The 14763-nt window shown below is 46.7% G+C and overlaps 16 non-coding genes across 16 annotated transcripts; all 16 read right to left on the reverse strand.

Moving 5' to 3' along the window:
* Positions 1-588: 588 nt before the first annotated feature.
* On the reverse strand, positions 589-727 carry LOC141303782 (U4 spliceosomal RNA). Its single transcript, XR_012343749.1, has one exon. It is a non-coding gene; the product is annotated as a U4 spliceosomal RNA (small nuclear RNA).
* Positions 728-1309: 582 nt separating this feature from the next.
* trnan-guu (transfer RNA asparagine (anticodon GUU)) lies at positions 1310-1383 on the reverse strand. The gene has a single exon. It is a non-coding gene; the product is annotated as a tRNA-Asn (tRNA).
* A 191-nt stretch (positions 1384-1574) lies between these two features.
* On the reverse strand, positions 1575-1647 carry trnak-cuu (transfer RNA lysine (anticodon CUU)). The gene has a single exon. It is a non-coding gene; the product is annotated as a tRNA-Lys (tRNA).
* A 1223-nt stretch (positions 1648-2870) lies between these two features.
* LOC141303709 (small nucleolar RNA U3) lies at positions 2871-3086 on the reverse strand. The gene has a single exon (XR_012343679.1). It is a non-coding gene; the product is annotated as a small nucleolar RNA U3 (small nucleolar RNA).
* Positions 3087-4059: 973 nt separating this feature from the next.
* On the reverse strand, positions 4060-4200 carry LOC141303751 (U4 spliceosomal RNA). Its single transcript, XR_012343718.1, has one exon. It is a non-coding gene; the product is annotated as a U4 spliceosomal RNA (small nuclear RNA).
* A 1060-nt stretch (positions 4201-5260) lies between these two features.
* On the reverse strand, positions 5261-5399 carry LOC141303786 (U4 spliceosomal RNA). The gene has a single exon (XR_012343754.1). It is a non-coding gene; the product is annotated as a U4 spliceosomal RNA (small nuclear RNA).
* A 582-nt stretch (positions 5400-5981) lies between these two features.
* Positions 5982-6055, reverse strand: trnan-guu (transfer RNA asparagine (anticodon GUU)). Its single transcript has one exon. It is a non-coding gene; the product is annotated as a tRNA-Asn (tRNA).
* Positions 6056-6246: 191 nt separating this feature from the next.
* On the reverse strand, positions 6247-6319 carry trnak-cuu (transfer RNA lysine (anticodon CUU)). The gene has a single exon. It is a non-coding gene; the product is annotated as a tRNA-Lys (tRNA).
* Positions 6320-7542: 1223 nt separating this feature from the next.
* On the reverse strand, positions 7543-7758 carry LOC141303710 (small nucleolar RNA U3). Its single transcript, XR_012343680.1, has one exon. It is a non-coding gene; the product is annotated as a small nucleolar RNA U3 (small nucleolar RNA).
* Positions 7759-8731: 973 nt separating this feature from the next.
* LOC141303758 (U4 spliceosomal RNA) lies at positions 8732-8872 on the reverse strand. Its single transcript, XR_012343725.1, has one exon. It is a non-coding gene; the product is annotated as a U4 spliceosomal RNA (small nuclear RNA).
* A 1060-nt stretch (positions 8873-9932) lies between these two features.
* On the reverse strand, positions 9933-10071 carry LOC141303787 (U4 spliceosomal RNA). The gene has a single exon (XR_012343755.1). It is a non-coding gene; the product is annotated as a U4 spliceosomal RNA (small nuclear RNA).
* Positions 10072-10653: 582 nt separating this feature from the next.
* trnan-guu (transfer RNA asparagine (anticodon GUU)) lies at positions 10654-10727 on the reverse strand. Its single transcript has one exon. It is a non-coding gene; the product is annotated as a tRNA-Asn (tRNA).
* Positions 10728-10918: 191 nt separating this feature from the next.
* Positions 10919-10991, reverse strand: trnak-cuu (transfer RNA lysine (anticodon CUU)). Its single transcript has one exon. It is a non-coding gene; the product is annotated as a tRNA-Lys (tRNA).
* A 1230-nt stretch (positions 10992-12221) lies between these two features.
* On the reverse strand, positions 12222-12437 carry LOC141303737 (small nucleolar RNA U3). Its single transcript, XR_012343705.1, has one exon. It is a non-coding gene; the product is annotated as a small nucleolar RNA U3 (small nucleolar RNA).
* Positions 12438-13410: 973 nt separating this feature from the next.
* On the reverse strand, positions 13411-13551 carry LOC141303752 (U4 spliceosomal RNA). The gene has a single exon (XR_012343720.1). It is a non-coding gene; the product is annotated as a U4 spliceosomal RNA (small nuclear RNA).
* Positions 13552-14612: 1061 nt separating this feature from the next.
* Positions 14613-14751, reverse strand: LOC141303783 (U4 spliceosomal RNA). Its single transcript, XR_012343750.1, has one exon. It is a non-coding gene; the product is annotated as a U4 spliceosomal RNA (small nuclear RNA).
* Between the last annotated feature and the right edge of the window lie 12 nt (positions 14752-14763).

The following is a 14763-nucleotide window of genomic DNA, read 5'->3' on the forward strand; positions in this document are numbered from 1 at the left end:
AAAATGTCACGTAAAATGACGAGGTGGCCGAGTGGTTAAGGCGATGGACTGCTAATCCATTGTGCTCTGCACGCGTGGGTTCGAATCCCATCCTCGTCGTTCGGCTCCTTTAGCAGTAATCCTCGTCCTGGGGACCCCACTCTGCGCTTTTTGTGTCTTCCTTATCTGACACACTCAGTTCAGTTCACTGAGTGCTCTACTAATGAGCCGATGGTCTGAATCGGGAGTGTTAAATAAAAGGACCACGGAAAGTGACGGGGTGGTCGAGTGGTTAAGGCGATGCAAGGCTAATCCGTTGTGCTAGGCTCACCTTGGTTTGTGTGGGTTTGAATCCCGTCCTCTTCATTTGATGATTTAGCACCACTGAGAGCCCACCAGAACAGACAGGCCCAACCTGTTTACGATGGGTAGCGGTGAGCTGTGATTGTGCTGTAGTTTAATGATACCTGCAGCGAAGTCTTGAGAGCATATTGACAAAACAACAAATCTTCTGGCTCCGGCACGCTATGATCTGTAGACACCTCTTTGACGAGGACCAACAACCAGCCACTCTAACAAAACGAAGCAAAACTTTGTTTTTCAAGAAGCGTCCAGAGAGACCGGCAAAAACTGAGAAGCTGACTGTATTTCAAATCATCCAGATGGGATATCGGGGAAAGTTTACAACCAGCAATGATCACACCTCAGATAAACCACACAAGCTACAACATTGCCTCTGCGATAGAATACCGGTGACGGTCGTGACCTTTTCTTGCAGCTACGTGGATGTGATCCGACAAGGTGATAGCAAGCTGGATGAGCCCCAGAGACAGATCATCAGTGAAGACCTCTTCACCTAGACGGCCATCGACGCAAGACTGTGAAAACCAGATCCTCTCCAATCTGACACTGTGGCAACATGGAACTTTTGCATCTACATTAATATTAGTCTGTTTGTTCTTATTCTGAGGTCACCGTAGCCGCCATATCCATTCTGTATTCCGATTAGATGGTCACTGCAGTCCCCCGGATCCAGTCCGTACCAAGAGCAGATGGTGGATCAGCACCTTCAGCCGAATGTCAGCGGATACCATGTCAACTAGATGAGCCCCAGAGACAGATCATCAGTAAAGAATGAATCCACATGCCACAGCAAACTCGAGCTGGTGAAAATGTTCACCAAACACCCGCCGCTGACTTCTTTTAAAAGAAGCCAGCTTATTGAAGGTGCACAGGATAAACGCCCTGAGAAAGCTGTGCCTCGCAACCCTAAGAATGGCATAGGCGTTAGTGGACACCTGACGCGCGTGCAAAACACCGGCATTTCACACGTCCCTGGGTGGGCTCGAACCACCAACCTTTCGGTTAACAGCCGAACGCGCTAACCGATTGCGCCACAGAGACAGACATTGCGCATCGGCTGCCGCGGGATCACGGTTGTAAAAGCAAGGGTTAGGGTTAGGGATTAGAATCGCACGTACTAACAGGCTGTTTTGAAAGATGTTTCCGGAGCTCGCAAGATCCACTTAGCCTGTGCGGAGAATGGGCACGCTGGAGCCCGCCACCCTGTTGGGAAGAAAGAGCGCCAACAGAGCCGCCCAACGTGGGGCTCGAACCCACGACCCTGAGATTAAGAGTCTCATGCTCTACCGACTGAGCTAGCCGGGCTGGTTGTGGTCTCCTTCACCGGGTCGGACGCAGTTTTCATCGGCTCCCAAATGACTCAGGCGAAACGGAGGCTCTCGCGTTGTGCAAGACTGTCGAGCCGTCCCGTGGGTAGTGCTTAGAGCAGGCTTAGAGTTTTCTTCTGTCAGTTTTGACCCAATCTGTTATTGGGAAGCGCAGTTTGACCCAGCAGTGCGGGCCAACAACATGTTCTGTCTTGCCGCGTGAAGGCGGTTCAATGCTTTGGTCAGCGTATGGTTGAGATGTGATTTTCCACCAATTTGGGGCACCTTTCTTATGGAAATCAAGGATAAATCTATATAAGGATAAGGATAAATCTTCTATATTTCGGTGGTCTTTTGCAAACACTAGATTTATATGTCAATTCCAACATAACACCGACTGTTACGCAACAGTCCCGGGATCGTTAATAGTTACGCCTCCAACATTTGCATCGCCCAATCATCGGTAACGTCAGTACATCAGTAAAACAAGGCAAGCCACTGAAGGGACACGGTTAGCTTAATGCTAGCGCTAGCCTGTTACATTGCAGTACAAAAGATATCACTTACCACATAAACAGAGAGATGACTGTGCTGATGATGGTGAATGATGGAGAAATAACTGCGCTGATGATGGCGAATGATTTACAGATCCAGAGTATCACCGAGAAGCAGCTGAACTTGTGTGGTAAGAAGCGCTCCCTCTGCATTATAACTTTACACAGAGCACATGGATCACAGTAATGAGACTAAAATGTCTGCGATACAAAACGGCAGATTCAACAAACCACATATTAAAAGCCGCTAGAGCTCCTAATTAAATAAATATTTTTATCAATGTGCCAGCTATAGAGATGAGCAGCTCTGTGAAACAGCCAATCGGAGCAGAGCTCATTAATATTCATGAAGCTTCCAAAAAAGGCAATAACAGAGCATTTCATTCTAGGGACAAATCCTAGGGTTGTAAATGGTCCTGTAAAACCGTTTCTGGAGATTGTTTGCCCTTTCCTATGCCATATACCTTCTATGCAGATATCAAAGAACAAATTAAAATATTCTCTCAATGCATTTTATGGCAACTTTAAGTTGATAGAACCAGCTGACATCTTATCCTGACATTCTGAATATCAAGGACGGTGACACCCACCAACAAAAATGTAAAAAAAAAAATCTCAATCATAACGACTCATAAGATTTTTAATCTGATATTTACATTTTTCAGAGACCACTCTGACCATACTCTCTTCTTCTATGCTGCTTAAATGCCACACAGAACGTTCATCAATGGTGTGGAGCATATGAAATAAACCATTACTCCACACCCGATTCACGCTCAGAAAAGAGTATCAAAGCTCATCATCGTAGTTTGGGAGACACTACACTTTTGAAACACATTTCCTAGTTAGAAACTATAGAAATGATCCCTGAAAGTATAGTCTTGACCTCCATTTTGCAAAACCAGCTTAGGCGAGTTCTGACACTTTGAGTCTCAGAGATGGTTACAACCTAACAACAGAGATGAGAAAAGTTACATTTGAAACATCATTAGAGTCCTAAAATTTTGTTTGTAATTTTAGTTGGATGCAGTTTTCATTGGCCCCCAAATTACACAGGCGAAACTGAGGCTCTCGCGTTGTGCGAGACTGTCAACCCGTCCCGTGGGTAGGGCTTAAAGCAGGCTTAGAGATTTCTTCTGTCAGTTTTGACCCAATCTGTTTTTGGGAAGCGCAGTTTGACCCAGCAGTGCGGGCCAACAACATGTTCTGTTTTGCCGCGTGAAGGCGGTTTAATGCTTTGGACAGCGTATGGTTGAGATGTGATTTTCCACCAATTTGGGGCACCTTTCTTATGGAAATCAAGGATGATTTCATGGGAAATGGCAAACTGGTGTAGCGTTTGGCTAATAAGCTAAAGCTACAAAGGATGTACCGGTGCCCCGTCGTCCGAGCAGAATCCACATTCGGCCGTAATCGGAGGTTACTACTAACGTTCGATTGTGTCTCATAGGGAGTTTGGCGCAGGGCCTCAGTGGAAAACAGGCCCTCGGCGGCTGAAACAAAAGACGAAGAATGCATCCACATGCACATGAATCAGGAATGTTAAATAAAGAAACCCCGCCGGATGACGAGGTGGTCCAGTGGTTAAGGCGGTGGAAGGCTAATACATTGTGCTCGACACGCATTCGAAGCTTTAGCGCCACTGAGAGGCCACCGGACCAGACAGGCCCAACATGTTTACGATGGGTAACGGTGAGCTGTAATTGCGTTGCAGTTTAACGATACTTGTCTTGAGAACATATTGACAAAACAACAAACCTTCTGGCTCTGGCGCACTATCATCAGCAGACCGTTTTTTTGGCGAGGAAAAAAAACCCTAAACGAAACAAGGCTATATTTCTCAACAAAACTCTAAGCCTCCAGAGAGACTAGCAAAAATTGCCAAAGATAACTGTATTTCAAGTCATCCTGGCGGGGTATTGGGTAAAGTTTTCAACCAGCAATGATCGCGCCTCGGACAAACCTCATAGGCTACAATATTGCCTCTGCGAAAGAATGCAGGCGACGGTCGTGACCTTTTTCTGCACCTACGTGGATGTGAACCGACAAGGTGGTAGCAAGCTTTAAACTGCCGCACAAACAGTCTCCTGCCACGGGTTGCTGCACCGTGTTTCTACGGAACAGATTAGAGGTGTGTAAAAGACGGCTCATTCACTATTCCCTCTGTGCTCAAAACAGCCAGCTGAAAGCACGGCAGCAGCAGCTGAAAAGGTCCGCAGCATGGCCTATCTCGGTCAGCAAGGGGACGGGGTGGCCGAGTGGTTAAGGCGATGGACTGCTAATCCATTTTGCTCTGTGCAATGGTTGGAATCCATTCTTGTCGTTCGGTTCCTTTAGCACTGGACCTTAATCCGGGTCCTGGGGACCCCATGCTAAACTTTTTGTGTGTCCTCCTTATCTAACACACTCAGTTCAGTTCTTTGAGTTCTCTACTAATGAACTGATGATCTGAATCAGGAGTGCTAAATAAAAAATGTCACGTAAAATGACGAGGTGGCCGAGTGGTTAAGGCGATGGACTGCTAATCCATTGTGCTCTGCACGCGTGGGTTCGAATCCCATCCTCGTCGTTCGGCTCCTTTAGCAGTAATCCTCGTCCTGGGGACCCCACTCTGCGCTTTTTGTGTCTTCCTTATCTGACACACTCAGTTCAGTTCACTGAGTGCTCTACTAATGAGCCGATGGTCTGAATCGGGAGTGTTAATTAAAGGACCACGGAAAGTGACGGGGTGGTCGAGTGGTTAAGGCGATGCAAGGCTAATCCGTTGTGCTAGGCTCACCTTGGTTTGTGTGGGTTTGAATCCCGTCCTCTTCATTTGATGATTTAGCACCACTGAGAGCCCACCAGAACAGACAGGCCCAACCTGTTTACGATGGGTAGCGGTGAGCTGTGATTGTGCTGTAGTTTAATGATACCTGCAGCGAAGTCTTGAGAGCATATTGACAAAACAACAAATCTTCTGGCTCCGGCACGCTATGATCTGTAGACACCTCTTTGACGAGGACCAACAACCAGCCACTCTAACAAAACGAAGCAAAACTTTGTTTTTCAAGAAGCGTCCAGAGAGACCGGCAAAAACTGAGAAGCTGACTGTATTTCAAATCATCCAGATGGGATATCGGGGAAAGTTTACAACCAGCAATGATCACACCTCAGATAAACCACACAAGCTACAACATTGCCTCTGCGACAGAATACCGGTGACGGTCGTGACCTTTTCTTGCAGCTACGTGGATGTGATCCGACAAGGTGATAGCAAGCTGGATGAGCCCCAGAGACAGATCATCAGTGAAGACCTCTTCACCTAGACGGCCATCGACGCAAGACTGTGAAAACCAGATCCTCTCCAATCTGACACTGTGGCAACATGGAACTTTTGCATCTACATTAATATTAGTCTGTTTGTTCTTATTCTGAGGTCACCGTAGCCGCCATATCCATTCTGTATTCCGATTAGATGGTCACTGCAGTCCCCCGGATCCAGTCCGTACCAAGAGCAGATGGTGGATCAGCACCTTCAGCCGAATGTCAGCGGATACCATGTCAACTAGATGAGCCCCAGAGACAGATCATCAGTAAAGAATGAATCCACATGCCACAGCAAACTCGAGCTGGTGAAAATGTTCACCAAACACCCGCCGCTGACTTCTTTTAAAAGAAGCCAGCTTATTGAAGGTGCACAGGATAAACGCCCTGAGAAAGCTGTGCCTCGCAACCCTAAGAATGGCATAGGCGCTAGTGGACACCTGACGCGCGTGCAAAACACCGGCATTTCACACGTCCCTGGGTGGGCTCGAACCACCAACCTTTCGGTTAACAGCCGAACGCGCTAACCGATTGCGCCACAGAGACAGACATTGCGCATCGGCTGCCGCGGGATCACGGTTGTAAAAGCAAGGGTTAGGGTTAGGGATTAGAATCGCACGTACTAACAGGCTGTTTTGAAAGATGTTTCCGGAGCTCGCAAAATCCACTTAGCCTGTGCGGAGAATGGGCACGCTGGAGCCCGCCACCCTGTTGGGAAGAAAGAGCGCCAACAGAGCCGCCCAACGTGGGGCTCGAACCCACGACCCTGAGATTAAGAGTCTCATGCTCTACCGACTGAGCTAGCCGGGCTGGTTGTGGTCTCCTTCACCGGGTCGGACGCAGTTTTCATCGGCTCCCAAATGACACAGGCGAAACGGAGGCTCTCGCGTTGTGCAAGACTGTCGAGCCGTCCCGTGGGTAGTGCTTAGAGCAGGCTTAGAGTTTTCTTCTGTCAGTTTTGACCCAATCTGTTATTGGGAAGCGCAGTTTGACCCAGCAGTGCGGGCCAACAACATGTTCTGTCTTGCCGCGTGAAGGCGGTTCAATGCTTTGGTCAGCGTATGGTTGAGATGTGATTTTCCACCAATTTGGGGCACCTTTCTTATGGAAATCAAGGATAAATCTATATAAGGATAAGGATAAATCTTCTATATTTCGGTGGTCTTTTGCAAACACTAGATTTATATGTCAATTCCAACATAACACCGACTGTTACGCAACAGTCCCGGGATCGTTAATAGTTACGCCTCCAACATTTGCATCGCCCAATCATCGGTAACGTCAGTACATCAGTAAAACAAGGCAAGCCACTGAAGGGACACGGTTAGCTTAATGCTAGCGCTAGCCTGTTACATTGCAGTACAAAAGATATCACTTACCACATAAACAGAGAGATGACTGTGCTGATGATGGTGAATGATGGAGAAATAACTGCGCTGATGATGGCGAATGATTTACAGATCCAGAGTATCACCGAGAAGCAGCTGAACTTGTGTGGTAAGAAGCGCTCCCTCTGCATTATAACTTTACACAGAGCACATGGATCACAGTAATGAGACTAAAATGTCTGCGATACAAAACGGCAGATTCAACAAACCACATATTAAAAGCCGCTAGAGCTCCTAATTAAATAAATATTTTTATCAATGTGCCAGCTATAGAGATGAGCAGCTCTGTGAAACAGCCAATCGGAGCAGAGCTCATTAATATTCATGAAGCTTCCAAAAAAGGCAATAACAGAGCATTTCATTCTAGGGACAAATCCTAGGGTTGTAAATGGTCCTGTAAAACCGTTTCTGGAGATTGTTTGCCCTTTCCTATGCCATATACCTTCTATGCAGATATCAAAGAACAAATTAAAATATTCTCTCAATGCATTTTATGGCAACTTTAAGTTGAAAGAACCAGCTGACATCTTATCCTGACATTCTGAATATCAAGGATGGTGACACCCACCAACAAAAATGTAAAAAAAAAAATCTCAATCATAACGACTCATAAGATTTTTAATCTGATATTTACATTTTTCAGAGACCACTCTGACCATACTCTCTTCTTCTATGCTGCTTAAATGCCACACAGAACGTTCATCAATGGTGTGGAGCATATGAAATAAACCATTACTCCACACCCGATTCACGCTCAGAAAAGAGTATCAAAGCTCATCATCGTAGTTTGGGAGACACTACACTTTTGAAACACATTTCCTAGTTAGAAACTATAGAAATGATCCCTGAAAGTATAGTCTTGACCTCCATTTTGCAAAACCAGCTTAGGCGAGTTCTGACACTTTGAGTCTCAGAGATGGTTACAACCTAACAACAGAGATGAGAAAAGTTACATTTGAAACATCATTAGAGTCCTAAAATTTTGTTTGTAATTTTAGTTGGATGCAGTTTTCATTGGCCCCCAAATTACACAGGCGAAACTGAGGCTCTCGCGTTGTGCGAGACTGTCAACCCGTCCCGTGGGTAGGGCTTAAAGCAGGCTTAGAGATTTCTTCTGTCAGTTTTGACCCAATCTGTTTTTGGGAAGCGCAGTTTGACCCAGCAGTGCGGGCCAACAACATGTTCTGTTTTGCCGCGTGAAGGCGGTTTAATGCTTTGGACAGCGTATGGTTGAGATGTGATTTTCCACCAATTTGGGGCACCTTTCTTATGGAAATCAAGGATGATTTCATGGGAAATGGCAAACTGGTGTAGCGTTTGGCTAATAAGCTAAAGCTACAAAGGATGTACCGGTGCCCCGTCGTCCGAGCAGAATCCACATTCGGCCGTAATCGGAGGTTACTACTAACGTTCGATTGTGTCTCATAGGGAGTTTGGCGCAGGGCCTCAGTGGAAAACAGGCCCTCGGCGGCTGAAACAAAAGACGAAGAATGCATCCACATGCACATGAATCAGGAATGTTAAATAAAGAAACCCCGCCGGATGACGAGGTGGTCCAGTGGTTAAGGCGGTGGAAGGCTAATACATTGTGCTCGACACGCATTCGAAGCTTTAGCGCCACTGAGAGGCCACCGGACCAGACAGGCCCAACATGTTTACGATGGGTAACGGTGAGCTGTAATTGCGTTGCAGTTTAACGATACTTGTCTTGAGAACATATTGACAAAACAACAAACCTTCTGGCTCTGGCGCACTATCATCAGCAGACCGTTTTTTTGGCGAGGAAAAAAAACCCTAAACGAAACAAGGCTATATTTCTCAACAAAACTCTAAGCCTCCAGAGAGACTAGCAAAAATTGCCAAAGATAACTGTATTTCAAGTCATCCTGGCGGGGTATTGGGTAAAGATTTCAACCAGCAATGATCGCGCCTCGGACAAACCTCATAGGCTACAATATTGCCTCTGCGAAAGAATGCAGGCGACGGTCGTGACCTTTTTCTGCACCTACGTGGATGTGAACCGACAAGGTGGTAGCAAGCTTTAAACTGCCGCACAAACAGTCTCCTGCCACGGGTTGCTGCACCGTGTTTCTACGGAACAGATTAGAGGTGTGTAAAAGACGGCTCATTCACTATTCCCTCTGTGCTCAAAACAGCCAGCTGAAAGCACGGCAGCAGCAGCTGAAAAGGTCCGCAGCATGGCCTATCTCGGTCAGCAAGGGGACGGGGTGGCCGAGTGGTTAAGGCGATGGACTGCTAATCCATTTTGCTCTGTGCAATGGTTGGAATCCATTCTTGTCGTTCGGTTCCTTTAGCACTGGACCTTAATCCGGGTCCTGGGGACCCCATGCTAAACTTTTTGTGTGTCCTCCTTATCTAACACACTCAGTTCAGTTCTTTGAGTTCTCTACTAATGAACTGATGATCTGAATCAGGAGTGCTAAATAAAAAATGTCACGTAAAATGACGAGGTGGCCGAGTGGTTAAGGCGATGGACTGCTAATCCATTGTGCTCTGCACGCGTGGGTTCGAATCCCATCCTCGTCGTTCGGCTCCTTTAGCAGTAATCCTCGTCCTGGGGACCCCACTCTGCGCTTTTTGTGTCTTCCTTATCTGACACACTCAGTTCAGTTCACTGAGTGCTCTACTAATGAGCCGATGGTCTGAATCGGGAGTGTTAATTAAAGGACCACGGAAAGTGACGGGGTGGTCGAGTGGTTAAGGCGATGCAAGGCTAATCCGTTGTGCTAGGCTCACCTTGGTTTGTGTGGGTTTGAATCCCGTCCTCTTCATTTGATGATTTAGCACCACTGAGAGCCCACCAGAACAGACAGGCCCAACCTGTTTACGATGGGTAGCGGTGAGCTGTGATTGTGCTGTAGTTTAATGATACCTGCAGCGAAGTCTTGAGAGCATATTGACAAAACAACAAATCTTCTGGCTCCGGCACGCTATGATCTGTAGACACCTCTTTGACGAGGACCAACAACCAGCCACTCTAACAAAACGAAGCAAAACTTTGTTTTTCAAGAAGCGTCCAGAGAGACCGGCAAAAACTGAGAAGCTGACTGTATTTCAAATCATCCAGATGGGATATCGGGGAAAGTTTACAACCAGCAATGATCACACCTCAGATAAACCACACAAGCTACAACATTGCCTCTGCGACAGAATACCGGTGACGGTCGTGACCTTTTCTTGCAGCTACGTGGATGTGATCCGACAAGGTGATAGCAAGCTGGATGAGCCCCAGAGACAGATCATCAGTGAAGACCTCTTCACCTAGACGGCCATCGACGCAAGACTGTGAAAACCAGATCCTCTCCAATCTGACACTGTGGCAACATGGAACTTTTGCATCTACATTAATATTAGTCTGTTTGTTCTTATTCTGAGGTCACCGTAGCCGCCATATCCATTCTGTATTCCGATTAGATGGTCACTGCAGTCCCCCGGATCCAGTCCGTACCAAGAGCAGATGGTGGATCAGCACCTTCAGCCGAATGTCAGCGGATACCATGTCAACTAGATGAGCCCCAGAGACAGATCATCAGTAAAGAATGAATCCACATGCCACAGCAAACTCGAGCTGGTGAAAATGTTCACCAAACACCCGCCGCTGACTTCTTTTAAAAGAAGCCAGCTTATTGAAGGTGCACAGGATAAACGCCCTGAGAAAGCTGTGCCTCGCAACCCTAAGAATGGCATAGGCGTTAGTGGACACCTGACGCGCGTGCAAAACACCGGCATTTCACACGTCCCTGGGTGGGCTCGAACCACCAACCTTTCGGTTAACAGCCGAACGCGCTAACCGATTGCGCCACAGAGACAGACATTGCGCATCGGCTGCCGCGGGATCACGGTTGTAAAAGCAAGGGTTAGGGTTAGGGATTAGAATCGCACGTACTAACAGGCTGTTTTGAAAGATGTTTCCGGAGCTCGCAAGATCCACTTAGCCTGTGCGGAGAATGGGCACGCTGGAGCCCGCCACCCTGTTGGGAAGAAAGAGCGCCAACAGAGCCGCCCAACGTGGGGCTCGAACCCACGACCCTGAGATTAAGAGTCTCATGCTCTACCGACTGAGCTAGCCGGGCTGGTTGTGCTCTCCTTCACCGGGTCGGACGCAGTTTTCATCGGCTCCCAAATGACTCAGGCGAAACGGAGGCTCTCGCGTTGTGCAAGACTGTCGAGCCGTCCCGTGGGTAGTGCTTAGAGCAGGCTTAGAGTTTTCTTCTGTCAGTTTTGACCCAATCTGTTATTGGGAAGCGCAGTTTGACCCAGCAGTGCGGGCCAACAACATGTTCTGTCTTGCCGCGTGAAGGCGGTTCAATGCTTTGGTCAGCGTATGGTTGAGATGTGATTTTCCACCAATTTGGGGCACCTTTCTTATGGAAATCAAGGATAAATCTATATAAGGATAAGGATAAATCTTCTATATTTCGGTGGTCTTTTGCAAACACTAGATTTATATGTCAATTCCAACATAACACCGACTGTTACGCAACAGTCCCGGGATCGTTAATAGTTACGCCTCCAACATTTGCATCGCCCAATCATCGGTAACGTCAGTACATCAGTAAAACAAGGCAAGCCACTGAAGGGACACGGTTAGCTTAATGCTAGCGCTAGCCTGTTACATTGCAGTACAAAAGATATCACTTACCACATAAACAGAGAGATGACTGTGCTGATGATGGTGAATGATGGAGAAATAACTGCGCTGATGATGGCGAATGATTTACAGATCCAGAGTATCACCGAGAAGCAGCTGAACTTGTGTGGTAAGAAGCGCTCCCTCTGCATTATAACTTTACACAGAGCACATGGATCACAGTAATGAGACTAAAATGTCTGCGATACAAAACGGCAGATTCAACAAACCACATATTAAAAGCCGCTAGAGCTCCTAATTAAATAAATATTTTTATCAATGTGCCAGCTATAGAGATGAGCAGCTCTGTGAAACAGCCAATCGGAGCAGAGCTCATTAATATTCATGAAGCTTCCAAAAAAGGCAATAACAGAGCATTTCATTCTAGGGACAAACCCTAGGGTTGTAAATGGTCCTGTAAAACCGTTTCTGGAGATTGTTTGCCCTTTCCTATGCCATATACCTTCTATGCAGATATCAAAGAACAAATTAAAATATTCTCTCAATGCATTTTATGGCAACTTTAAGTTGATAGAACCAGCTGACATCTTATCCTGACATTCTGAATATCAAGGATGGTGACACCCACCAACAAAAATGTAAAAAAAAAAAAAAAAAATCTCAATCATAACGACTCAGAAGATTTTTAATCTGATATTTACATTTTTCAGAGACCACTCTGACCATACTCTCTTCTTCTATGCTGCTTAAATGCCACACAGAACATTCATCAATGGTGTGGAGCATATGAAATAAACCATTACTCCACAGCCGATTCACGCTCAGAAAAGAGTATCAAAGCTCATCATCGTAGTTTGGGAGACACTACACTTTTGAAACACATTTCCTAGTTAGAAACTATAGAAATGATCCCTGAAAGTATAGTCTTGACCTCCATTTTGCAAAACCAGCTTAGGCGAGTTCTGACACTTTGAGTCTCAGAGATGGTTACAACCTAACAACAGAGATGAGAAAAGTTACATTTGAAACATCATTAGAGTCCTAAAATTTTGTTTGTAATTTTAGTTGGATGCAGTTTTCATTGGCCCCCAAATTACACAGGCGAAACTGAGGCTCTCGCGTTGTGCGAGACTGTCAACCCGTCCCGTGGGTAGGGCTTAAAGCAGGCTTAGAGATTTCTTCTGTCAGTTTTGACCCAATCTGTTTTTGGGAAGCGCAGTTTGACCCAGCAGTGCGGGCCAACAACATGTTCTGTTTTGCCGCGTGAAGGCGGTTTAATGCTTTGGACAGCGTATGGTTGAGATGTGATTTTCCACCAATTTGGGGCACCTTTCTTATGGAAATCAAGGATGATTTCATGGGAAATGGCAAACTGGTGTAGCATTTGGCTAATAAGCTAAAGCTACAAAGGATGTACCGGTGCCCCGTCGTCCGAGCAGAATCCACATTCGGCCGTAATCGGAGGTTACTACTAACGTTCGATTGTGTCTCATAGGGAGTTTGGCGCAGGGCCTCAGTGGAAAACAGGCCCTCGGCGGCTGAAACAAAAGACGAAGAATGCATCCACATGCACATGAATCAGGAATGTTAAATAAAGAAACCCCGCCGGATGACGAGGTGGTCCAGTGGTTAAGGCGGTGGAAGGCTAATACATTGTGCTCGACACGCATTCGAAGCTTTAGCGCCACTGAGAGGCCACCGGACCAGACAGGCCCAACATGTTTACGATGGGTAACGGTGAGCTGTAATTGCGTTGCAGTTTAACGATACTTGTCTTGAGAACATATTGACAAAACAACAAACCTTCTGGCTCTGGCGCACTATCATCAGCAGACCGTTTTTTTGGCGAGGAAAAAAAACCCTAAACGAAACAAGGCTATATTTCTCAACAAAACTCTAAGCCTCCAGAGAGACTAGCAAAAATTGCCAAAGATAACTGTATTTCAAGTCATCCTGGCGGGGTATTGGGTAAAGTTTTCAACCAGCAATGATCGCGCCTCGGACAAACCTCATAGGCTACAATATTGCCTCTGCGAAAGAATGCAGGCGACGGTCTTGACCTTTTTCTGCACCTACGTGGATGTGAACCGACAAGGTGGTAGCAAGCTTTAAACTGCCGCACAAACAGTCTCCTGCCACGGGTTGCTGCACCGTGTTTCTACGGAACAGATTAGAGGTGTGTAAAAGACGGCTCATTCACTATTCCCTCTGTGCTCAAAACAGCCAGCTGAAAGCACGGCAGCAGCAGCTGAAAAGGTCCGCAGCATGGCCTATCTCGGTCAGCAAGGGGACGGGGTGGCCGAGTGGTTAAGGCGATGGACTGCTAATCCATTTTGCTCTGTGCAATGGTTGGAATCCATTCTTGTCGTTCGGTTCCTTTAGCACTGGACCTTAATCCTGGTCCTAGGGACCCCATGCTAAACTTTTTGTGTGTCCTCCTTATCTAACACACTCAGTTCAGTTCTTTGAGTTCTCTACTAATGAACTGATGATCTGAATCAGGAGTGCTAAATAAAAAATGTCACGTAAAATGACGAGGTGGCCGAGTGGTTAAGGCGATGGACTGCTAATCCATTGTGCTCTGCACGCGTGGGTTCGAATCCCATCCTCGTCGTTCGCCTCCTTTAGCAGTAATCCTCGTCCTGGGGACCCCACTCTGCGCTTTTTGTGTCTTCCTTATCTGACACACTCAGTTCAGTTCACTGAGTGCTCTACTGATGAGCCGATGGTCTGAATCGGGAATGTTAAATAAAAGGACCACGGAAAGTGACGGGGTGGTCGAGTGGTTAAGGCGATGCAAGGCTAATCCGTTGTGCTAGGCTCACCTTGGTTTGTGTGGGTTTGAATCCCGTCCTCTTCATTTGATGATTTAGCACCACTGAGAGCCCACCAGAACAGACAGGCCCAACCTGTTTACGATGGGTAGCGGTGAGCTGTGATTGTGCTGTAGTTTAATGATACCTGCAGCGAAGTCTTGAGAGCATATTGACAAAACAACTAATCTTCTGGCTCCGGCACGCTATGATCTGTAGACACCTCTTTGACGAGGACCAACAACCAGCCACTCTAACAAAACGAAGCAAAACTTTGTTTTTCAAGAAGCGTCCAGAGAGACCGGCAAAAACTGAGAAGCTGACTGTATTTCAAATCATCCAGATGGGATATCGGGGAAAGTTTACAACCAGCAATGATCACACCTCAGATAAACCACACAAGCTACAACATTGCCTCTGCGATAGAATACCGGTGACGGT

This window comes from Garra rufa, unplaced genomic scaffold (genome assembly GCF_049309525.1).
Source record: "Garra rufa unplaced genomic scaffold, GarRuf1.0 hap1_unplaced_001, whole genome shotgun sequence".
NCBI classification, from domain to species: domain Eukaryota; kingdom Metazoa; phylum Chordata; class Actinopteri; order Cypriniformes; family Cyprinidae; genus Garra; species Garra rufa.